The 27,087-nt window shown below is 35.6% G+C and overlaps 1 long non-coding RNA gene across 1 annotated transcript in view; it reads left to right on the plus strand.

Annotated features, from left to right (window-relative positions):
• Positions 1-27,087, plus strand: part of LOC132431796 (uncharacterized) — an 88,023-nt gene that overhangs the window by 40,733 nt on the left and 20,203 nt on the right. Inside the window, exon 3 of the long non-coding RNA XR_009520797.1 lies at positions 11,389-11,432. This is a non-coding gene — a long non-coding RNA (uncharacterized lncRNA). The remainder of the gene's footprint in view (positions 1-11,388; positions 11,433-27,087) is intronic.

Raw genomic sequence — 27,087 nt, forward strand, 5'->3', positions numbered from 1 at the left:
TATTCCTGTTTCATTATGTTTTTTTTTTTTTTTTCCTGAGGCTTTATCTCGATCTTTCCTCTGGAACATATTCCTCTGGTTCTTCATTTTTTTTGACTCTCTGTGTTGGTTTTTATGTATTAGACAAAATAAGCATGTCTCCCAGTCTTGGAGGAATGGCCTCCTGTAGGAGATGAACCTGGTGGTCCAACCTTGCCCTGGTTGTCTCTGGAGCTGCCAGACCCTCAGGCAGCAACTCGTAAAGTATGCAAATATAAACAGTCTTGTGGGACTGCAAGCGTGAGCCGTGCTGGCCACCAGAGCCTCCTGATCTGGAGGTGTCCCCTGGGTGGTGGCCACAAAACCTGGGCTACCGGATGCACGAAAAAGCTCCCCTCCAGGAGATACTGGTGCTCTGGAGTGTGTCTGGGGGAGAAAACAAAGATAGTTCCTGCCCTGAGATCTCTGGAAAGGACTACAGTCAGCCCTGCAACTTGTGTTTAATTAGAAGCCTGCCCCTCAGGCTGCAGCTCTGGTAAGCTACTGGGCTGTTTTCACAGAAAGACTGAGTTCTTGGGTCTGTCGCTTCTTGCTGGGCCCTGGAGGGTAGCCATTTAAGAACCCTTTCTCCATTGGTTACGGTCCTGTGGGACCCATGAGTGCAAAGCGCACTGGCCACCAGAGCGAGACAGTATGGGGCTCTTCCCTGGCAGCAGCTGCAAACATGGAGGAGCCGGACAAGGGTGTAAGCTCCTTTCTGGGAGATACTGGCTAAATGGAGCAAAGTGGGGGAGAGCTCAGAGGCTGCATCTCCCAGCCTCCGCTCCCTGAGAGCACTTCTGTAGATCCCTAGACATGTGCCATGCAAAGAGGCCTCTTTCACAGAAAGACTGGGGGTGTGTTTCACTCTGCTCTCTGTGCAGTGCCCTGGAGGTGGTAGTTGGCCAAGACCTGTTTCTCTGACTGTTACAGTTTGTGGACCTCAGGATTGCAAGCCCTCCGCCCCACACTCCTGCCTACAGAGCCAGGTCATCAAGGGCGTCCCCCGAGTGGTAGCCTCAGGAAACCTGTGCACCAGACACTTGTAAAAGCTCCCCTCTGGGAAATGATGGTGCCTTGAAGCACGGCAGAGGGAGGCCATGAAGATGGTGCCCACCAGCCAGCAGGTCCCAGACATGGGCTAAATTAGATGCCTACCCTCTGCCGATGGTTTAAGATTAGCACGTGAGCCTTATTCACACCAAGTCTGGACACCTCTGGAGCAGCTGCCTCTGTGCTGGGTCCTGGGATGGGTGAAGCCACAAACAAGTCATTTCTCAGTTTGCTATAGTCTTGTGGACACAAGCCTCATTGGTTTCCAAAGCTAGATGTTTTGAGGGTTTGTGTCTCAGGTTCGGGTCTTAAAAGTTGGGATGCCCAGTGTGGGGTTCAAACCCTTCGCTCCTTAGGGAGAAGCTGCAGGTTTTGAGTTTCCTCCGGATTTTGAGTGTCTGTGGAGGGATGAGGTTTATGGCGAGATCGTGTCCCCAACTCTCTTATCACCCTGGAGGTGGGCCTTCTCTCCTTTGCCTGTTGCGTAGAAATTGCTCAGACTGTTTTTAGATTTTATTTTCAGAGGAAGTTGTTGCAAATGTAGCTGCAGATTTGGTACATCTGTGGAAGGAGTGAACCCAGGACCCTCGTATATCGCCATTTGAACCAGAGCCCCCCCCCCCCCCGCAAATATTACTTAATTGTTGTACTGTCCCCAGGGCTCTGGAATAGATCCTCTTTATTGTTCTATGTTCCCTCCTGCCTCGTGGCTTTGAATATTATCTGAAAAGACTTCTTACTTCTAAATCTCTATTTCCAGCTCTGACCTCTTCCCTGAGTTTCAGACTCAATTTCCCAACTGTTTATTGGGCAACTCTATTTGGATGTCCAATAATCATCACAAACTTACCATTTACCAAACTAAACTCTTGCATCTATAACCTCCCTAAGTATTTCCTGCCTCACTTCAGTAAATAACACCACCTTTTGCTGACTTTCTCTATCCAAAAGATTTCCCATGAATCCCTTTAGAAAGTGAAATTTACCTCCTAAATAAGTCTCAGGTTTGTCCACTCTTCTTATACTCCAGTCCATGCCATCCTCCTGTCTCACCTAGGCTTCTGCAAATCCTACTATTGGTCATCCATATCTGACCATGACCTTCCCTCCAGCCATTATTCTTAAGAAACCACAGTGAGCTTTTAACAAGATTCAGAACATACTGGTCTCCGACTGAAATCTCTTTGATGACTTCTCATGTCCGTAGAATAAAACACAAAGTTCCAACATGGCACTTAGTAATATTCCTTTTCCCATGTATCTTGTATTTCTCTCACCACTTTTCCTGCTCTCCACTCACACAGACTTACTTTCTGTAACTTGAGCATACCAAGGGTTTTTTCTGCCAAGGATTAAGTTGCCTAGAAGGTTCTTCCTGTGGTACTTGGTCTTCTTGTCTCAGCTCACAGTTGACCTCCTTACAGAGTATTTCCCTCACTACAATACCCAAAATACCCCATCTGCAAAACTCCCCCACCCACTCAGTTATTCTCTAATACATCATTATGTTTACTTCCTCCATAGCACTCATTTATTCTGCTTTGTAATTAGCCTGCGTGTGTTTAATTTACTTATTGATCTAATAGGAGCGTTCATATTATGAATTCCACCAGAACAGGAACCTTGTCATCTTTTTACCATTTTTTTTCTCACCACCTAGAAAAGTGCCTGTCACGTAGTAGGTGTTCAATAAATATTCACCAAGTATACAATAAGGCTATTCTCATCACATTTTACGTAACCTTAATATGTCCATTCACATGTACTGAATGAGAACTTATTATATGTCACGGTTGGTAAGGAATTAACATCAATCATTTTCTAGATAAGACGTCAGCACACTGCAACCTGAAGGTCAAATCTTGCATGCTGCCTATTTTTGTAAATAGAACTTTATTGGAATACACCCATGCCTATTTATTTTATATATTATGTATGGCTGTTTTTGGTGCTATAAACTCAGAGTTGGGTAGTTGCAACAGAGACTGTCTGTCCTGGCTTGGGAATTCTAAAATGTTTGTTTCCTGGTCCTTCACAGAAAAAAGTTTATTGACGTATTTATAGTCCTGAATTTCCCATCAGGTTTTAGGTGAGATTTATCCATTAACATTTGACATTCAGCAAGTTGTGAATAATTTTTAGTTTCAGTTTCATGATCTGTGAGATGAGAAGAATAATACTTGCTTTGACTCACTGAATTCTTGAGAGAGTGAAATGTCACACACCTGTGGCTGAATTTTGTTTTTGACTCTTTCTGATGACTCCTTAAGTAAGAGCGCTTTTCTAACTTTTCCTCTCTTTCTGTTTCACTTCTGGGGAAGGCTCTTTAGAATAGAGGTGTCAGAGAATAAACATGAATTGTGGAATTAGACTGTCTGGATTTGAATTCCAATTCAAGCACATGAGTTTAGTATTTTTATTGAGGTATTGGCATGTAACATTGGCATGTAACATTGTACAGGTTTAAGGTGTACAACATATTGATTTGATACTTTTCTATTGCAATCTGATTACCATTATAGTATTAGCTAACACCTTTATTGCATCAATAATTATCATTTCTTCTAGTGGTAGGCACAATTAGGATCCAGTCTCTTAGTAAGTTTAACGTTTATAAAAGAGTTTTGTTGTCTGTAATCACTGTATTGTGTATTAGATCTCCAGGATTTATTTATTTACCAGTTGCAGACTTTGATAAGTTAATTAACCCCTTCAAGGCTCAAATTCTTATTAGTAAAATGAGAAAATAAGAGCTAATGTTCTTATCGAGGTTACTGTGAGCTAGGTAGTGCTTTAAGCTCTTTAGATATAGTAATTTATTTAATATTCTCAACTACACAATGAAGTCAGGGTTATTATCATTATTATCCTACTTTATAGAAAATAAAATTGAGGCATTGAGAAGTTAAATACTCTTGTCTAAGATTACTGGCCCAGTAAGTAGAAGAGCTGAGATTTGAACCCAGTCCTTGGGCTTAGCCTCGTAAAGCATCAGATTCTTGTTAGGATTAAATAAGGGAAATGATGAAAACATCTTGAAATTCTTGCATTAGAAAGCATATCATAAAGTTAGTTATTATTTTATCCAACCTTGTATAGGTGTCCATTCTGATGGGAGAAATGATCTACTCAATTTTTTCAGGATTACTTTATTTCTGGATAAATTAAATTGAAATGAATATATTTAGTTGATCCATTTGCATGATACCATTTAAACAGCAGCAAAATTCACCTTTAATTGTGTATGTATGTGTGTGTGTGTATGTGATGTCACATCCTCTAGTGAAAGACCTTATTATCCAGATAAAACAAATTTCTTGGTATCCCCTCTATTTCCACCCCCATAATCACGACAAAGTAAAAATTTGCTTTTAACTTCAACCTTGGGCCTCTGTCTCAGAGATGTCTGCAACACATAATAGACAAGGAATTAAAATCTAGAAAAAATGAAGTGAAGTGAGATGTTCTAAAATTTGCATTTATTAACTGAATGCTTTTTTAAAATGAGTGTTTACCAGTATCAAATTCATCATTATGGTAAGCCATGGTCAGGCTTTCTTCACTGAATCCTCAAGTAAGTCCAGTGATATACTGTGAACGAAATCATGGGAGAACCTAGGTTATGTAACAACGGCGCAACAAAATTATCCTCACAGTGTAATAACACAGAGGAAATAAAACAATTTGGACAGTCTTTTTTTGGCCTTTATGAATTCTGGGATTCAATTTCATTATTTTACTGCAAATTTGAATACCTTACTTTGCATAGCCTTATTCTCACCACTGCAAGCAGAGGGATGGTATAAGCTTTATTGTGGAGATAATTGACATATATGCAAAAGGGAAAAGCATATATTTTAAAAATCTTTCCCAATTGTGCCTGTGTACTTTTGAGAACATGTTTTAGATTTCAAGGAGTAGTACTTTAAAGCTATGTATGATACATAGTAAATTGGTGAAAAAGATGCACCTTCTCAGATTCTTTTTTGCCCAAAATAGTGTCTATATGATCCTCTTGAAATATGGAAGATGATATCTCCTTTCCATGCTTAGTGCTGTGACTCCTGAGTTCCTCAGAATAAAACTTGTGATTATCCACATAATGGATGGTAGTGAAGAAAGTTCTTCAAATTGAAAAGATAAGATCTGACACAGACAGTGAGAATATTGTATGAGACAAGGACAGAGACTAGTATGAGCAATGTGTACCCAAGGGAATTTGAGATTTACTTTCTAAAAAGAAGAGGTTTAATGCTGAGGGAAAGTGGAAGATACTGTTGACTGAGTAGATAGAGGGCCCAAAGCATAGGGCTTTGAATACAGAGTCAAGAATTTTAAAGTAGTGGGGAAGTATTAAGTATTTCTCTCATAACAACATTGTTATGGCAAAAGGACTCCAGCATTTTAAAACACTTGTCAGCACAACATGTTACCCATTTTGTTCAAAGACATAATTGCAACGAAAGTCATGGATTTGGGTTTTCTCCTTTGAGCCTAGAGGGGGCTCCAATATCATATCTTTATTAATATAGATCAGCAGTTCTCAGGATTTTGGGTTTCAAGACCACTTTACACTTAGTCTGCTCAGGATGTCATAACAAAATACCTCAGACTTGGTGGCTTAAACAACAGCAATGTATTTTCTCACATTTCTGTAGACTGGAAGTCCGAGGTCAGGGTGCCAGCATGGTTAGGTTCTGGTGAGGGCTTTCTTTTGGTTTGTAGATGGGCTTTTTCTCCTTGTGACCTCACATGGCCTTTCCTTGGGGGGGGGTGTGTGTGTGTGTGTGTGTGTGTGTGTGTGTGTGTGTGTAGAAAGAAAGCTCGTTAAGCTGCAACATATGAATTATGAGGGGGGGACACAATTCAGTCCCTAGCAGTACTCTTCAACATTATCGAGAATACCAAACAGCTTTTGTTTGTTTGGGTTATATCCACTGGTATGTACTATATTCGAAATTAAAACTGAAGAATTTAAAAAACAGAATACACAGTGTACATTTCATTAGCTATCTAGAAAACTCCTCCTGTTACTCATGGGAAATTAGAGTGACAAGGACTAATAGCACTTTAGTGTTGCTACGAAAATAGTTTTGACCTCACAGGCACCCTAAAAGGATCTTGAGAATTCCCTGGAGTCCCAAACAAACCTTGAGAACCATGCACATAGAAGAAAGCTGAGCTGCCTAGATATTTTTTAAATATATAAATTTTCCAAAGCAAAGGCGTTATATAATTTTGTGTGTGTTTCAGGGGGCAGTTATCTCAAAGAATCTCCTTTTTTTTCCCAAGGTTAGGATAATACACAAAAATTATGGGACCAGAGCCCCTTCCCTCATCCTGCCACCACCATTTTCATACACAAACCCAAAGGCAGTCATAAGTTTTCATTCTTATTTTATGACAGCCTACTCTTCTCTTAGAACAAAGCAACCTCAGAACTGTGCTCAGGGCCAGACAGATAGTTATTTTACCAGGAATGGCAGAATGCTTACATTCTCATTTTCTCTTTTGACATCAAACTTTTGTCATTCTTAAAGTTTGATGTAAACACATACACGTACACACCATCTTGATCTTCAAACATAGTAAAGCATTAGTTGAAACTATTTTAATATGAGAAGACCTGTAGTATTGAATTCCAAATTTGGAAATCACACTGCTTTCTGGAGTAGCTCATTTTGTCTAGTACTAGCTGTGATTTTTCTTATTGAATGTCATTGAATGTTTTGTCACCAAAGATTTGGCCCTATTTTCTTACAATTTTACAGTATCTCTGTGTATTTCTTTCAGTATCAGCAATTGAAATACTTGGGGCTGAGCTTCATTCTAGAATATTATTCTGTTCTTAGATACTGATGTTTTAAACAATTATAAAAACCACTGCACAGTTAATACCAAGTCACTGAAAAATGTCTTTCAGCAACTTGATATGTGCGAAAAATACATACTCCTTTTGTACATCAGAATTTCAATATTATGTTGACTTTTAAAGACCTAATAAAAATAAAGTTTACATTTTGACAACTTGAGTCAAAATTAATCTAGGGCTTCCCTGGTGGTGCAGTGGTTGAGAGTCCGCCTGCCGATGCGGGGGACACTGGTTTGTGCCCCGGTCCGGGAAGATCCCACATGTCGCGGAGCGGCTGGGCCCGTGAGCCATGGCCGCTGAGCCTGCGCGTCCGGAGCCTGTGCTCCGCAACGGGAGAGGCCACAACAGTGAGAGGCCCACGTACCGCAAAAAAATAAAAAATTAAACAAAATGCTTGAAGTGAAGTTGATTTAATAAATTAATAGCAGGGCTTGCGTTAGGGAAGGCATTCATTCTCAATATAAAAGAACACAAATATGAAATCACAAATATTCCTATTCCCATTTTAAAGCAGATATTAAGATAAATGGCCTGGCTTCCCCAGTCTATTTTATCATGTCTTTAATAAATAATTACTTGCATGCAGTCAATATTTTAGTAACATTAAGAAGAATTCACCACCTTAAGAAAGGCATTAGAAATGGAAATTGTAGGGAGTCTGGGGAAGAATGGTTACATGTACATGTATGGCTGAGTCGCTTTGCCGTGCACCTGAAACTATCACAACATTGTTAATCAGCTATACTCCAATATAAAATAAAAAGTTTAAAAAAAAAGAAATGGAAATTGTAGATATTCCGTACTAAAAAGACAAACCATTTTGTGTGAAGCTAGATTTTCCTAGATATGTGTATCTTATTCGAGAAGTCAGGAAATACAATGGCTGTAGACAGAGAGTGACAGAGGTAGTAATTGCATAATCAAAATCACACATTTTTTAAAGTTTGGGTACAATTAATAGTGTGTATGTTGATTTAAGTTATTGTTTAAAAAAGAGAAATCCTTCATTAAGAAAACAGGTAACTTCACTACAATCTTTGTGGTTGGAGAATGGAAAACAGATAATTGGTATTAATCAGATGATAATTGGTATTATTTTTATTTCTCTTAATACAGCCTTGCTTTATGTTTTCTGCCTAATTATTCTAAGAAAAAAGTCTATTTTTTTCTTTCTAATATCAACTCTGGTTGACAGAGAATAGAGAACCATGCAAAAGTGAATGAATAGCTCACTGGTTCTTCTGGCTCACTTTAGAAAATTGAGAAAATTAGAGACATCTCCTTCAAAACCTAAGTCACTTAGATTCCTTCCACCTTGAGAGACCAGTTAATTTATGGTATTCTGTTGTGTTTCATTGGGCAATGTCCTACACTCTGAAATAACATTCTAAAGCATTATTTTTAATGACAGAATGAGGAAAATAAATAAACACAAAATTACCTGCCCCATAGTTGCAAAAGGATATCGAGTTCAGAGAGATGGGATCTATCAATAGGAGAAGGCAGTTCTGAATGCTAAATCAAATTACACCTTTTCCTGCTGGGATTTCAACATCTGCCTCTGTGTAGATTGATTAGAATAAAGCAGGCCATCAGAGACCCTTTGTCTGTGTTTGACTGGGTGAAACAGCTGACAAGTGGCCATCAGATTACCCACAGAGGGGCAGCTGCGAGATAGGAGTTTGACAGCTGACTTCATTATAATTCCTACACTGCAGACTGCAATGGATTTGTCCTTTAATTGAGCTGGGCCAGCAAACTGCCCAGAGAGGAAATGGGAGGGAAGATGGGTGGATACTGATAACAGAAAAAGTAGCAGGTAAATCCCACTCTAAGACAGAACAGACAGTATCAGCAAAGAAATGTTTTGGTATTTTGGGCACTTCAATCACTTTACTTGAAATTGAACTTGGCTACTGGAATGTCTTGGAAAGTTCTTTTGTTAATCAGGGACTTCCCCCAACCTTAACAAGCAATTTCCAAAATATTTGCCTATCACTTATTTGGCCGCATGCTTTTGAATGCTGTGTAGCAGAAGAAGTTGCTTCAAAAGCATATGAACAATTATATACAAAAAAGCAAAGAAGGTCTGCTATGGTTAATAAGATTCTGGAGGGGGTTATGACAGAAAAAAAACATTTTTTAAATATCAAACTATATAGTTTACCATTATTCAGTATGTATAAGTATATTTGAGAACATAAAATAGTATAAGGTCAAATAGTCCTAAGTGAAATCTTGCAATCTGAATATCAAAGGCAATTGGATGTAATGGAACACATGGGTCAAAATAATCCACTATGTCATATTAAAACAAAGACAGTTTAAAACTGCATACATTGTAAGGTGTTATAGATTTTCACTTCGGGAAAATAACTTTGCAGTAGGCTTTGGCATTTAAATATATGTGCTTCTGTAATTTGTCTTCATCTGCTTCTGGCAGACTTTTCTCTGTTCACAGTAAGAATCAGTATGAAATAAGCACTAAAAAGATTCATGCTGGTCATGAATACAATAATGCATATTGTTCAATGTCACTGTTAGAAATGCTTCTTGTATTTCCATTTGCATTATTATCATTGTGCTTTATATATTGAAACTTTTATTTAGAACTATAGGATTAACAGAATAAATTAACCAATGATTTTTAAACCATAATTTGTGTCTAATATCTTCAGCTTCCTTTCCCACAAAATTTTTGTGAGTCCATTACAAGAAGACTCTTTATATTTATATTACCATGGTTCACTCTTCTGTGTATGAATGCAAAATCAGAAATGCAAAATAGTTAAGCAATCAAATGAAAAATCTAGATAAATGATATACTGATTATTGTTTTGAGAATGATAGAATTTTATGCACTCAGGTATTTAATAACCATTTACTGAAATAACTCAATTCTTTTTGGTGGGAAAGAAATCAATGTAGAGGGTGGGGTCACTCATCCCAAGACTTAAAACAGAGATTTTCTAAACAGAGGAATTTGAGATCTGGTTTATTGGTTCGGTTTATTGAGGCCAATAGTTGAATGTTACTGTCTTGCTCTTCACAGAACGTCAAAACTTAGGACAGTCATCCCTTTAATATAATATTATAGTGGTTAAAATATGGTCTCTGAACTAAACTGTCCGAGAGCAAATTTCAATGGTACTGTCTAATATTTATGTATTCTTGGGCAAGTCACTTTTAAATCTCTTCCTCAGTTTCCTCATGTGTAAAATTAGGAGGCTTATATTACCTAACTTTATAGTATTACAGGCTTTCTGTGTGTGTGTGTGTGTGTGTGTGTGTGTGTGTGTGTGTGTAATGATTAAGTAATACATGTAAAACATTTAGAGCAAATATAAAATAAGCCTACTATTAAAGGAACTGTTAACTATGATCCACCTTACCCTCTCCCAGTTAGCCCCATTTTATTTTTTTACATGCTAATTTCTTAGAATATAAGCAAATGAGGAATACAAAAAATACTCATTTATGAAAAGACCATCCGGTAATAAAATTTACAAAATTGTCAACACGTATTACTTGAGCAAATAAATATTACAGAAATAAGATTTCCAAGTCAGAAAAATCAAGTCTAAAAGCAGCTTCTGATTTATTCTTCTTGAGATTTTGTTTCTTTGGTTACAGCCTTTTCTTGCAGTGGTTCCCAGGGTCACTAACACTGACCTCCAAAGGAGAAAAAAATGAAAAAGATAAAGAGAATACTAAAATCCTTTTAGTATCCTATGATATATCTGATATATCTCTTATGACCATGGCAAGTATGATATATACAGATATATCTCTTATGATCGTGGCAAGTATGCTGCAGGTAAAGGAGGCCTGGATCAATTTTATACCCTTGTTTGAATTTTGGCCATAGGGTTCAGATGCTGTCTTGATTTCCACCACGTGGAATCTGGTCTTTCTAGATTTCTTACTTCAATCAAATACTAGTTTTAAAATTCATCTCATTCTGTTGGAGTTCTCCTTTATCTCTGATATAGAGTGATTATTATTTCCTCTCTAATATAAGCATTTTAAACTGTAACTTCCTTTAGCACTGATTAAGCTGTATACCACAAATTTTGATATGCTTAGTCATTATCATTCAGTTTGAAATACTACTAAATTTAATTTTTGCTTTCTTTTCTGACCCATGGGTTATTTAGAAGTGTCTTGTTTAATTTGAAAAGATTTGTGGTTCTCCTAGATATTTTATGGTTTTTGATTTATAATTACACCCCTTGTGGCCAGAGAACATACTCTGCATGATTTAATTAAATTAATCGGGATTTGCTTTATTTTCTTGCATAATTTCCGTCTTGGTGAACATACTAAGTGCTCGTGAAAATAATATGTTTCTCTAGTTGTTGAGTGCAGTGTTCTATAAATATCAGTTAGGGCAAGGTGGGTGACACTGTTACTAAAACAACCTATTGATTTTTGTTTTTGTTTAGGTGTTCTATTAATTCCTGAGAGAATGGTGTTAAAATCTCTAATGGTAAGTGTGAAATTGTCTCTTTAATTCTGTTAATTTCTCCATATGTTTTGAAGTTCTGTTATTAAGCACATGAACAATTATCTGTTATCTATAAGAATTTCCCTGTTTACCTCTAGAAATACTTTTCTCTTAAAAATTAGATCATCTGATGATAACATAGCCACTCTGACCTTCTTAGGCATACTGTAAGCATGGCATAACCTTTTCCCATCCATTTGCTTTCAACTTATCTATGTCTTTATATTTAAAGGGAAACTCGTGTAGATAACAGATAGTTGAATCTTGTTTCTTTATCCATTCTGATAATCATTGACTTTTAATTAGAGTGCTTAGTCCATTAATAGTTAATGTAATTATTGACATAGTTGTGATTTATATATATCCTTGGCTATTTGTTTTCTGTTACTTCTACTTTTTTGTTCTTCCTTTCCTGCATTTTTTTGGATTATTTAAGAATCATTAGAATTTAATTTTAATGTATCAGCTTTTTTGGCTTGACTTTTTACATTATTTTTAGTGGTTGCTGTAAATATTACAGTAAACATTCTTTATTTTTCATTCTACTTAATGTTACTATACCATTTTATGTAAAATGGAGAAATTGTGCAGCCATCTTTTATGCTATAGTTGTCGTATATATCACATACACATGAAAATATAAGCCCCACAGGACAATGTAGTAATGTTTTTTTTTAAACTGTTCTGAAGAATTCCTTTAGCATTTCTTGTAATGCTGGGCTGCTGGATATAAATTATCTTAATTTTTCTTCTTTATTTAAAAATGGTTTCATTTCACATTTATTCTTAAAGGATAATTTTTTGGCATATAGAATTCATTTTTTTCTTTAATAACTTTCAAGATGTTGGTTCACTGCTTCCTCACCTGTATATTTTCTGAGGAGAAATCCATGTTATTGTTCCTCTGTAGGTAACGTGTTGTTTTTCTTTGTCTCCTTTCAAGATTTTGTCTATATTTAGCATTTAGTGTTTTGACTATGATGTGCCTTGGGCATGGTTTTCTTCATAATTATCTTGCTTGATGTTTGCAAAACTTCATTCCTCTTTAAATTTATATATTTCACCAAATGAAGACAATAATGGATATTATTTCTGCAAATACGTTGTCTGCTCAATTCTCTCTCTTGTCTTCTGCTGGGACTCCAATTACATATATGTTAGATCTTTTGATTTAGTTCCACATACTCTTGAGGCTTTGTTTTTTTTCAATTTTTCTCTGTTTTTTTTCTCTCCAAGTTCACTGACTTTCTCTCATCCATATTATTTGTTGGGTTTCTTTTTTAAAATTTTCAGATATTGTATTTTTCATGTAAATAATGCCCATCTGTTTCCTTTTATAGTTTCTATTTCTCTTCTATTTCACTGTGAGCATACTTTCAGTTATATCCTTGAATATTTTTATAATTGCTATTAAAAATACTTGTCTGCTAATTGTAACATGGACTATCTCAGGATTCTTTTCTATTCAAAATGGGTCAAATCTTTTTGGTTCTTCATATGCAGAGTAATTTTGGATTGCATTTTGAGCATTGATATGCTGTGAAGGCTGAGGACTCTGTTTTATTCACTTGAAAACATTTAAAATTTTGTTATTTTAGCAGGTGATTTACTTCTAGGAATTCAATTCCTAATTTTGTATCTCAAATCTCAGTTTAGTTTTGTCTCTTTATCCTTATCTGAGGGCTATCAGAAGCATGTGTAGTTCAGGAGTGAAACTAATTTAGGCAGAGTTTACACACAAAATATAGGGATTTATTTCTCTAGTTCTCAACTTTATTGAATCCCTTTCACTTTTTTTTTTAATTTAATTTAATTTAGTTTTATACAGCAAGTTCTTCTTAGTGATGTTTTATACCTATGAGTGTATATATGTCAATCCCAATCTCTCAATTCATCCCACCACCACCCACCCCCCTGCCACTTTCCCCACTTGGTGTCCATATATTTGTTCTCTACATCTGTGCCCTCTCACTTTTAAATAGCTGTTAGTTGCCTCAAATTCTGTTCTCTGGCTCTTCAAGGCACAAAATTCCTAGGTTTTCTATCAAAATTTTAGCTGCTATGTATGCAGCTAACGTTGACAAAAAGCCTTAGACATAAAAATCATATGAGCTACCCCTTTTTTCCAAAATTTTACTCCAGAATTTGTCTGCTGTTGTTCACTTTTAGCATCATTATTTATTTTAAAAAATTGCCCAGAGTTTGTAATTCTTATCTGCAGTAGGATTAGATCCTGTAGAAGAGTTCTTGGTTGTACCAGAAATGGAACACTGATCATTATTTCTTAAAACACAAGAAATGCGAACAATCCAAGAATATTTGAACTTTGGTGGCCGATTACCTAATTCTCTAAATGAGTATAGTTGCCTAGTTATCTTTTTCCCAAGTTTCTATCAATAAATGGAACCTGAGAAACAAAGTCCCTCTGGGGCAATACGAATGCTATAGCCATGTATACCCATATAGCCATAAATACCCAAGGAACCAGAGAAATTGCAAGGTGTATCCTTGCTTTAATTCTAATAATAATGAACCCTTTAGAAATATGAGAAATGAAGAGGGAAAATTTGCCTGTTTATGGATATTTCTGAATTAAACTCCTTCTCGTCCATCCACCTAAATTGTTTGGTAAATACTGCAAGGTCCTGTATCATAGAAGATATGGTACAGCCTTTCTTACATAAAGATTGGACTGTCAAGAATATAATTAGAGCCATACTTTCTGATCATAGTGATATTTCTGATACTTTTGAGCCAATCATCCATAGTACCTTACTTAGCAATTTAACTGATAATAGAATTTGCAGAATTGATTAGTAAAACTAGTTGTTGAAAAAACTAGACGTCACAGGAAAAAAAAAAAAGGTAGCTGGAGCAAAAGGAATTAATTTCAAAAATAAGATTTATGTTAAATACATGGGAGAATAAATGGTATGGACATATATAAATATTTAAGCCATCCCTATCTAAAATGCTTATCAAGTATATAAGCTACCCAAGACTTAGGACTGCACTGAAAAAAGATGGATATATGTTTTGTCAAACAAAAGATAAAAAACTTATGCAGACAATATTTGGAGTTTTGAGAAAGTATGTGTGTGTGTACACAGGCAGATATGCCTGTGTACATGTGCATAAATTTTTCACTGAATATTTTTTAAGTGAAAATTCTAGTGGAAAGGGAATCTAGCTAATGTCATTCTTTTCTGTGGCTTCTTCCCTACTCATGTCATTCTAATTTATCAATCTTGCTGAGAAGTTTGAAGACTAAGGTTTAGTTTCTTACTGAATATTATTTTCATTTTTATTATTTAATCTAATGAATTTTTATTAGACTTGCTGAATTTTAACACCAGTTTCTCTGCAATATGCTGATGAGTTTCCGTCACTGCGGGGCACTGCGTATTGCTATCAGATTAGTAGGTGGAGCACATACTATCAGATTTCCTATAAGTAATGCAGATTCACTTATGCCATATCAGTCAATACTGAAAATTATTTCTGAAGGAAAGTAGAAGTTATCATGTTAAAGAATAAGAGAATTCAAGCTGACAAAGAAAGAAAGGAGCTGAATTCTTTTTTTTTTTTTTTTTTTTTTTTTGCGGTACGCGGGCCTCTCACTGTTGTGGCCTCTCCCATTGCGGAGCACAGGCTCCGGACGCGCAGGCTCAGTGGCCATGGCTCACGGGCCCAGCCGCTCCGCGGCACGTGGGATCTTCCCGGACCGGGGCACAAACCCATGTCCCCTGCATCGGCAGGCGGACTCTCAACCACTGTACCACCAGGGAAGCACAGGAGCTGAATTCTTGATCTCCTAGAGTCAGAATTTCTGCTTAGTGTTAGAACACTCTGGGTAAATATTTCCATTACACTTTGATACGTAATACTGAACTTCATATTCAAATGCTAGTCAATTAGAGAGTTTTTCATGGAAGTTGTAGTGGAAGACACATGACCAAGCTACCTAGTAACCTACATCTCTGGGTTTTATTTTATAGAAATCAAATAGAAGTGGCAAAAATGACAAGGCACGGTGCTGGTTAGAGTTAAAGACAACTGATTTTTCACTTACCATCAATGAAGTATAACTTTTCCGATGGGCAATTGGGCAACATAAAGCTAATGCCATAAAAACTATAAATTTGATTATATATAGTAATTCTGCCTCTAGAAGTAAGCATTTCCTTGCTTATCCCAATGAAATAATTAAAAATGTAATGAGGCATTAGACATACAGAGGAATGTCAAATATGGCACAGGGCCAGTTGTATCAGAGGAGACTGTATCTGCTCCACTAATATTTTTCTGTGACTTTTGTAAAGATCAAGGCACTCTTCCCCCTAGAAGGCCATCTGATAAATGGATATACATGGTACAAGGAGGGAGCAGGCAAGGTTGGAGAGTGTTGAAAACCTCTTGTGCCCCATTTCATAGCTCTGTTCTCAGCTGCTGGGATTTTTTTGTTTTATTTGTTTGTTTTGGAAACATAGGTTGTCAATTGTTATTTGAAAAATGGTGGAAAGAAGTGGCAACACTGATGGATACAAAATGGCAATTTATTTCCAAGATTTCTTGTGCAAGATTTTGAGTATTTTCAAAATTATGAACAGTAGGTTACTTTTATGTGTTCAAAACTTGTTAGGAAATAATTTTACCAAATCATTTTACTAAAAATGCCAAATATAAAGATTCATAAAATCAGAAAACTCATGTAATGATCTCTTGACTAACTACCAATTAATTTTACTCCTGGAGAGTAAAATTTAGTAATCAGCATAAAAGGTTACATACTGACTTCTGATATATCTTAAGCTTTTCTCTAACCATTAAAGGCTGAATGGTTATACAACTCCAGGGCCATCTTCCAGATTGTAATCTAGGTGAATTTCTGCCTGGATTTGTGCAATGAGAAAAGCCCTCCACCAACATCTGTTTTGAAGAATTCATAGCTATTAGTTTATTTCATTATCTTTCTAGCAAAAACTGAGCATTTCAGGACCATTAAAGTCATAACTTTAAATACATTACCAAACCATGATTTAAGGTCTGCTACAAGCCCATATATTAGAGGAGAAAAACCAATGGGGGAATATTTGGCTCAAGCTCCCCAGTTGAGATCATGGTCAGAGGTGTGACACTTGCCAGAAACCTCGGAAAAACATCACACATCTACACATCACTCCACCCTTCACCACAAGAAAAAATAAGGCAATATAAGGCTAATATCTTTCCACCTTTCCCAAAAGTCAGGGCATTAAAGCTACTCTTTGCAGTCTAGATTGTTAAGTTTCATGTCTGAATGCACAAAGAAATGGCATAGGTCATAGGTGAGATACAGCATCCTGCAACCCATTTTAAAAAGTGATTTTTCATGTGACATTCTCCTTGTACCAGACTTGACCATTTTTAAACACAAAAATATCCCAGAGTGTAACTGCCAAAATACTTAAAAGCATATCCTTGAGGAAACTGAGTGGATTATTATTTCCCTCTAGATCAAAACTTAAAATAGAATTAAAAATAGTCTTCTACTCCAAGATAATGTGGAACTTAATTTCTTGCTTTAATTTACAGTGAAGTTTTAACAACATTTGAATAGACTGGAAATAATAATTATTATTATCTTTTAGGGGGACATGGAGAGAATCAGATTAAACATTACAACCATTGTTTTAAAATGTAATCTCATCATTGAATCATTCCGTCCTGGTATTTTCTAATCATTATATTATTTTTAATAATATAAGAAGCACCCATGAACACACCACTTAACACAAAAACTAGGATCTTACCAATAAAATGCAGTTAACCTTAAGGTCTTCTCACAATGCATACATCTAACTGTCTCTGCTGGGGTAAGCATCCTCCCAAATATATTTTTACCTTTTCTTACTTTCATTTTTTCCACAGCTTTATTGAGATGTAATGGACATAAAATAAACTGCACATTTCCCCCCCCCCCAAGGTTTATTTAGATGCAATTGACCTATAACATTGTATAACTTTAATGTATACAAAATAATGATTTAATATGTATATGTTGTAAAATGATTACCATAGTAGGTTTACTTAATATCCATCGCCTCAAATAATCACAATTTTTTTCTTGTGATGAGAACTTTAAGACCTGCTACTCTCTTAGCACCTTTCAAATGCACAATACAGTGTTATCTCTAGTCACCAAGCTGTGCATTACATCCCCAGAATTTATTTATCTTATAACTAGATATTGGTATCTTTTGACCACCATCACCCATTACTCCCCAAACCCAACTTCTTGCAGCCACCAATCTGTTCTCTGTTTCTGTAAGTTTGGTTTTTTTAGATTTCACGTGTGAGATCATATAGTATTTATCTTTTATTGTCTAATTTATTTTACCTAGCATAATATTCTCAAGATTCATTCATGCTGTCACAAATGGCAGGATTTCCTTCTTTTGATGGCTGAGTAATATTTCATTATATGTGTATACCGTATTTGCTTTATCTATTCATCCATTGACGGACACTTGGCTATTGTATATAATGCTGCAGTAAACATGGGGGAGCAGATATCTCTTTAAGACAGTGACTTTATTTCTTTGGATGTATAGCCAGAAGTGGAATTATTGGATCATATGGTAGTTCTACTATTAATTTTTTGAGGACACTCTATACTTTTTTCCATAGTGACTGCACCAACTGACATCCCTACCAACAGTGTACAAGAGTTCTCCTTTCTCTACATCCTCACCAGCACTTGTTATCTCTTATCTTTTTGATAATAGTCATTCTAACAAGTGCGAGGTGGAATCACTTTGCGGTTTTGCATTTCCCTGATGATCAGTGATGTTGAAAAACTCTTTCATGTGTCTCTTGGTCATTTGAATATCTTTTTTGGAAAAATGTCTATTCAGGTCCTTTGCCTATTTGTAACCAGATTATTTGTTTTTTGTTTTGGGTTTTTGGGGTTTTTTGTTTGTTTGTTTTTTGCTATTGAGTTGTATGAATTCTTTATACACTTTGGATGTTAACCTCTTTTCAGATATGTGCTTTGTTTCCAGACTTATTCCTAAGTATTTAATAGTTTTTGCTATTTTAAATGGTGTTTCTTAAAAATTCAAGTTCTGATTTTTTTTATTAGTGTTCCTGATCTTAGGGAGAAGGCATTTAAAATTTCTCCATTAAGTATGATGTTAGCTATGGGTTTTTCTTAGATATCCTTTTTCAGGTTGAAGAAATTCCTTATACTCCTAGTTTTCTGAGAGTTTGTTTTTTTAATCAGAAATGGATGTTAGATTTTGTGAAATGGTTTTCCTTCCTCTATTGAGATAGTCAGATGGGTTTTCTTTTTGAGTCTATTAATATGAGAATTATATTGATTAATTTTCAAATGTTAAATCAACCCTGCATTCCTGGGGTAAATTCCACTTGATATTGGTATATTATTCTCTTTCTCTCTCTCCCTCTTTCTCTATGATTCCATTTGCAAAAATCTTGCTAATAATTTTGCTAAAAATAAAAACTGTAGTTTTCTTGTAATATCTCTGGTTTTGCTAATGTTATTTTTTTCTTTAAATATTTGATAAAACAATGTTGGGTCCATATGGGCCTGGAATTTTCTGTGGGAAGGTTTAGCTACATCTCCAATTTCTTTGATAGATACAGGGCTGTTCAGGTTACCTCTTTCTTCTTGAATGTGCTTTGATAGTTTACATTTTTCAAAAATTTGTCCATTTTTCTAAATTGTCAAGTTTATTTGCATTAAATTGTTCATACTATTCCCTTATTATTCTTTTATTATCTGTAGAATCTTAGTAGTGGCACTTTTCTCATTCCTAATATTGGTAATTTTTAATTTTTTCCCTTATCAATCTGGCTAGAAGTTTATCCATTTTCTCCATTTTCTCAAGAGGTTTTTGTTTGTTTGTTTTTATTGATTTTTGTTCTGATCTGTATTTTTCATCACTCCTGCTAACTTTAGGTTCAGTTTGCTTCTATTCTACTTGCTTAAGGTGGAAACTGAAATAATTGTTTTGACACCTCTTTTTTCCTAGTATAGGCGTTTTGTACCATAAAATTTTCCCTTAAGCATTGCCTTAGTGGCATATCATATTTTGATGTATTGTATCTTTATTTTCATTGAATTCAAAATACTTTCTACTTTCCCTTTTCATTCCTTCTTTGACATATGAGTTATTTAGAACTGTATTGTTTAGTTTCTAATTATGTAGGAAGCACTTCACTCTCCTTCTCTTATTGATTTCTAATATGATCCCACTGTGGTTAACGAAAATACTTTGTATAATTCGAATCATGCGAGATATTTTAAGACATGTTTTATGGTCCAAGATAAGTTCTTTTTGATAAATATTCAGTGTTCACTTGAAAATAATGTGTATTTTTCTATCATCAAGTAGAATATTCTAAAGTTAATAATTAAGTAAATTGGGTTGAGAGTATCATTCAAGTTTCTACATCCTTACTGGTTTTCTATCAACTTGCTCAATCACCTATTGAAAGAAGTGTATTGTGATGTTATTGTATTTATGGATTTTTCTATTTCTCCTTGCATTTCTATTGGCTTTTGCTTTATATAGTTGAAGGTCTGTTATTAGTTACATAAGCATTGATAACTTTTATGTCTTCTTGATGAACTGACTTCTTGATCATTATGAAATGAATTTATTTCTGATAATATTCTTCTTTCTTAAGTCTACTTTGTCTGATGTTAATGTAACACCTTCAGCTTTCTTTGATTAGAGTTAGGATGACATACATTTTTCCATTTTAAAACATTAACTCAGGGCTTCCCTGGTGGCACAGTGGTTGAGAGACCGCCTGCTGATGCAGGGGACACGGGTTCGTGCCCCAGTCTGGGAATATCCCACATGCCGTGGAGCAGCTAGGCCCGTGAGCCATGGCCTCTGAGCCTGCGCGTCCGGAGCCTGTGCGTCTGGAGCCTGTGCTCCGCAACGGGAGAGGCCACAACAGTGAGAGGCCCGCGTACCGCAAAAAAAAAAAAACAACAAAACATTAACTCATTTCTGTCTTTATATTTAAACTGGGTTTCTTATAGGTACCATGTGTTGAGTCTCACTATATTATCTAAGCTAACAATATCTTCCTTTTAATTGGGATAATTATACCATTTACTTTTTATTTAATTTGAATACAGCTGTTTTAAATTAAAATTTTTGAGATAGTTGTAGGTTCACATGCACTTATAAGAAATAACAGAGAGAGATATTCTATACTCTTTACCTTATTTCCTTCAACAGTAACACTTTGTAAAATTATAACACACGATTACAGCCAAGATACAGATATTAACATACTTAAGATACAGAACATTTCCATCAGCACAAGGAAGCCTCATTTTGCCCTTTTACAGCCACAACCATTTCTCATCTGCCTCTTCTTTAACCACTGGAACCCACTAATCTTTTCTCTTTCTGTAATTTTTTTCATTTCAAGGTTATATGTACATAGAATGAAATCAGAACACTTCCTAACACCATACACAAAAATAAACTCAGAATGGATTAAAGACCTAAATGTAAGGCCAGACACTATAAAACTCATAGAGGAAAACATAGGAAGAACACTCTTTGACATAAATCACAGCAAGATCCTTTTTGACCCACTTCCTAGAGAAATGGAAATAAAAACAAAAATAAACAAATGGAACCTAATGAAACTTAAGAGCTTTTGCACAGCAAAGGAAACCATAAACAAGACGAAAAGACAGCCCTCAGGATGGGAGAAAATATTTGCAAATGAAGCAGCTGACAAAGGATTAATCCCCAAAATATACAAGCAGCTCATGCAGTTCAATATCAAAAAAGAAACAACCCAATCCAAAAATGGGCAGAAGATCTAAATAGACATTTCTCCGAAGAAGATATACAGATTTCCAACAAACACATGAAAGGAGGCTCAACATCACTAATCATTAGAGAAATGCAAATCAAAACTACCATGAGGTATTACCTCACACTGGTCAGAATAAATCTACAAACAATAAATGCTGGAGAGGGTATGGGGAAAAGGGAACCCTGTTGCACTGTTGGTGGGAATGTAAATTGATACAGCCACTATGGAGAACAGTATGGAGTTTCCTTAAAAACTACAAATAGAACTACCATATGACCCAGCAATCCCACTACTGGGCATATACCCCGAGAAAACCATAATTCCAAAAGAGACATGTACCACAGTGCTCATTGCAGCACTATTTACAGTAGCCAGGACATGGAAGCCACCTAAGTGTCCATCGACAGATGAATAGGTAAAGATGTGGCACATATATAAAATGGAATATTACTCCACCATAAAAAGAAATGAAATTGAGTTATCTGTAGTGAGGTGGATGGACGTAGAGTCTGTCATACAGAGTGATGTCAGAAATAGAAAAACAAATACCATATGCTAACACATATATATGGAATCTAAAAAAAGAAAAAGTTCTGATGAACCTAGGGACAGGTCAGGAATAAAGACACAGATGTAGAGAATGGACTTGAGGAGACGGGGAGGGGGAAGGGTAAGCAGGGACAAAGTGAGAGAGTAGCACTGACATATATACACTACCAAATGTAAAATAGATAGCTAGTGGGAAGCAGCAGCTTCGCACAGGGAGATCAGCTCGGTGCTTTGTGACCACCTAGAGGGGTGGGATAGGGAAGGTGGGAGGGAGATGCAAGAGGGAGGGGATATGGGGATATATGTATACATATTTTTCACTTTGTTATACAGCAGAAACTGGCACAACATTGTAAAGCAATTACACTCCAACAAAATGTTTTTAAAAAAAAGATTATATGTACATAAACTGTCCATTACTTTTTGAGATTGACTCTTCTAATGCAAAATAATTATTTGGATATTCATCCAGGATGTTGTGTGTGTCAATCAATAGTCCATTCATTTTTACTAGTGAATGGTATTCTGTATCATAGATGTACCACAGTGGCATATATAAGTGGATGAAATTCATTGTTTTTCATCTTCTTTGTCCATTCATTTGTCAATGGACACTTAGGTTGCTTCCACATCTTGGTTATCGTAAATGATGCCGCTTTGAACATCAGAGTGCATATACCTTTCTGAATTAGTTTTTTTTGTTTTCTTTGGATATGTTCCCATGAGTGGAATTGCTGGATCATATGATAGTTCTATTTTTAGTCTTTTGGGGAACCTGCATACTGTTTTCCACAGTGGCTGCACCAATTTACTGTAGTGCCAACAGTGTACGAAGGTTCCCTTTTCCCCACACCCTCACCAACATTAGTTATTTGTAGACTTTCTGATGACAGCCATTCTGACAGGTGTGATGCGATATCTCATTGTGATTATGATTTGCATTTCTCTGATGATTAGCGATACTGAACATCTTTTCGTGTGCCTTTTGGCTATCTGTATGTCTTCTTTGGAAAAATGTCTATTCAGTTCTTCAGAAAAGCTTTCAGCTTTCACAGTTGAGTATTACGTTAACTGAGGGTTGTATTGTCACACTTTTAATTTTTACCAGTTGGCCTGGCATAAAATGGCATTGCATTTTGGTCTTGATTTGCATTTCATTGACTTTCAGAAGGACCAAACTATTAAACATATTGTCCTCTTCTTAAATATTATTTATCTCTCTGTATATCTTCATATATTTTATTTTATTTGTAGAAGCATTTCTTTCTTTCTTTTTTTTTTTTTTTTTTGCGTTACTTGGGCCTCTCACTGCTGTGGCCTCTCCCGTTGCGGAGCGCAGGCTCAGCGGCCATGGCCCACGTGCCCAGCCGCTCCGCGGCATGTGGGATCCTCCCAGACCGGGGCACGAACCCGTGTCCCCTGCATCGGCAGGCGGACTCTCAACCACTGCGCCACCAGGGAAGCCCCTGTAGAAGCATTTCAAAACAATTGTTAGATTCCTAGATGTTTGTTATCCTTGGATGCTATTGTAAATAGATATAATTTCTTTAACTACATTTTCCATTTATTTCTTCCTATTATGTATATTTTATATTTTTCTATGTATAATACAACATAGGTAATACAGATTGGATACATAAAATATAAAAATTAGGTATAAATATATATAATTTATATGAAATATTAAAGAAATATTGATATTTCTTTAAATTTTATATATGTTTTATATCGAACTTCCTTATAGATAAAGCTTTTAATTTACTTTTATACATTTCTGTCACCTGATTCTTGGTTTTCCAATAATTACAGCTATTTGGGCATAACTTTTCTGAAAGATTCTCTTTTTCAGACCTATTTCTGAGCCTGTTAGTGCTCAGTTATTTGCTAGAAAATGATAAAGAATAACTACTTTGGTGATATTGCTATTAATGGCTGTTAATCCTTCAATATATTTTGGTGTTTTATGGTACTAAATATAGCACATTGGTATATATGTATTTGGATATAAGGAAAGAGTAATTATATATGTATTTGGCAAACCTCCCATATCTGATAATTCATTTCTTCTCTGAACATATTTTGGTGTTGAATAGTATTAGTTTGGCCTAGGAGGCTGAATATAATATAGACTCCTAAAACCAGAAAAAACAATGAAGTTGTTAAATAGTGGTTATTTTACCAATAACTACTGAATTAAAGAAATAGATATGGGACATGAAAGGGATACATTCCATCATGAATTCATTTATTAATTCATATTCTCACTCTATTCCGTAAAGATTTATTTAGTTCCACTTTTTTGCCTAGAAATGTGCCCATGAGTGAAATGTATGAAAGATGCTCTAGACTTGGTAAACCACTGCTGTTTTCTCACCGGGCCTACTGCGTTTATTTCTGGGCATCAGAGCAGATTCAGAAGAGATAGCTTGTGTTTTTATAATTAGTCAAAGATATATTTACCTTGTAAATTCCAAATTCATTCATTTGAAAAGCTATCAGTGTGACAGCAATATAGATTTTTAGAACCAAAGATAACTTAGAAATCACCTTGTTCAATTCCTTTATTTTTTTGTCTTTATGACCTGCTAAGTTTCAGAGGGGTTAAGAAAAATAGGCTGCCTGGGTATAATCTCAGACTCTTAAGAAAATACAGAAAATAAATGATAGACAACTGACTTGGAAATTAAGTCTTAAAGTCTCAGTGTCCTCACCAAAAAATAGGAATATCATTCTACCAGGACTGATACTAAATGGAATGCACTAGCACTGTGCCCAGCACAGAGTAAACAAACATTACTTGCTAAAAATGAGCTAAATATTACCAGCAGCACTGCTAGTTGAACCCACTTTTTTGATTCAGCCTCCAGGGAAAAAACTGACTTCAAATTTTTTTGTGTCCATGAAGTAATAATCATAATCTTCTACACTGGGTGATGTGTGTCAGATTTTGTTATTGTTCCCCATTACGTTCTTTCCCTTCTTGTGAGAGAAGTATAGCTCCCTGAGACGTGGATGTCAGACTGGCTTTGGCCAGTGAAATGTGAATGAACCTGACATATATCACTTTCTACCAAAAGTCTTAAGAGCAATTGTGTGCTTCTTCTTTTTTCTTTTCTTTTTTCCGTGAAGCCAACATAACTTGGTAGAGGTCGAGCCTTATGTATTCAGAATGAAGAATTTTGGGAGCAGGATCTCAGCTAACCCATGGTGAATATATATTGTGGTCAAGAAATAAACTATTGTTGTTGTACGGTATTGAATTTTCAGGGTCTTTATTACCACAGAAATAACATTTTTTACTATAGAATAACCTAGTAAAAGCTGACTAATACAGGGAATTACATATATTTTTTTGCATTGTCTTGCTATTTGTTTCCATGGCAGCGGTATCTACAAACCCTGCCAAATATATGGTTGAATGTTGTGAATTTTATTTGGCAATTTTATTTTTAAAGTGCTAATCTTCTTTCTGGATTCAAGGGGAAAATATGAATGAGTTTTTTTCCCCCCAATTTTCACCCCAGATGTTTGGCAACATACAGACAGAATAGAATGTTAATGGTTTTGAAATGAAATTAAGCTAGAATGTTAGTCTCATCAGAGAAAACTGTATTTTAAAATAGGAGGAATAGGAATTGTCTTCCTGAGGGCAGGCTCCTTCATTTATTAAGCTTCTTATTTGTCATCTAGTCTGAGGACAGGTTCATTCAGCTCAGCTGAAGCAAGTTAACTAGATGGATTTTTTTAAATACTAGTCACATAATAGCAGTCAATAAATATATTTTGAGGCTTTTGCAACACGAAGTATTATTAAATTCAAAAAAAAACAGGATGAATATATTATTGATACAAGTACCTTAAAAATAAGAACGCTGTAAGATTGCTTAGTAGAAAAACGTAATCACCAGAAATCAGAAATTCCTTACAATTGACCAGTGAAAGTAAGCCTTTATAAAAAAAAAATTATTAGGTTATCTGCTTTAATTTTTTTTTGATAATGCATCTAAGGAGAGACACAATGGGGACTTCAAATATCATGGTAGAATTGTGTTTCATAAACTCTGTGTTGGGTATATTGCTATTAAATATCTTTCATACATATTAATACATATTTTTTATTCAATATTTAACAAAATTTTAAAGAAAAATCCAGTAAGTTAAAAAATGGAGAATATCTGTTTGATTTTTGACATATAAATTGTGTAATGATATAGCAGGAGCCATATGGAGAAGTGATGAGGGTAAAAGCCTGATTGGAGATGGTTGAGAAAAGAGCAAAAAGTGATAAAATGAAGACACAGATGGTGCATAACAACTTTTTCCAGAAAGGAGATATGGTAGTAAATGGAAAAGGAAGTAGTTTAGAAAAAGGTGGCTGTTTGACTTTATTTTAGTTTGTAGTAAAAAAAGGGATTGACACCTGTTTCAAAGCCAGTGGGGAAGATCAGTTGAAAGGAAGAGGATACCAAAGGGAGGAAGGGATATACCACAGCAAAATGTACTTGAGAGGAAGGGAAGAGAGGAATCCATATTGTCCACAGAGGAAGTCACCTTGGATTGGAAAAATACACGGGCCCCTTTATTGTAACAGGAAGGAAGAAAAAAGGATGTGTATTCTTTCCATAAAGCTAGGAGAGAGATGCCTCTTTTCTGAATTAGGGAACTAGCAAAGAGAGTGGAATTGGTGAGTGCAATCAAAAATTTAGAAAATACTAATAGGACTTTTTTACCATTTAAATGTTTTCCTGGTTGTGGGGGAGAGCATACATGGATAAAAGAAGAAAACAGGATTAGCTGGACTTCTGGCTTGAAAAGGTTTGGGTGGAGTGTAATGCTATTTGTTATTATCGAGCTCTAGGAAGATGTGTAGATTAGAAACTAATCTCAACTGAGGTTCAGACCTGCACAAAAACTCCCAGAAACACAGATCAGGACAACCACATTGTGAATGCTACCTCACCAGTGTGATGGAATCGTCAGAAGAACCAGGAGTCAGAAGACATGAACTCTCTTCTGGTTGCACCTTTACATTACATGGATCTGTGTACACCTTTGGGGATTTCATTGTCTTTATGAGACCATATCAATTTTTGATCCTTTATAATATTTTAATGAGCCTACGTTTGTGAACATCTTCAGAAATCCAAACCTCTGACTTTTCTTTTAGAGGTATATGGCATTTTTTGGATTGAACCTGGTTATAGCAAGATAGTGGTCAAAAAAATCAATTGTT

The sequence above is a fragment of the Delphinus delphis genome, chromosome 10, assembly GCF_949987515.2.
Source record: "Delphinus delphis chromosome 10, mDelDel1.2, whole genome shotgun sequence".
NCBI classification, from domain to species: domain Eukaryota; kingdom Metazoa; phylum Chordata; class Mammalia; order Artiodactyla; family Delphinidae; genus Delphinus; species Delphinus delphis.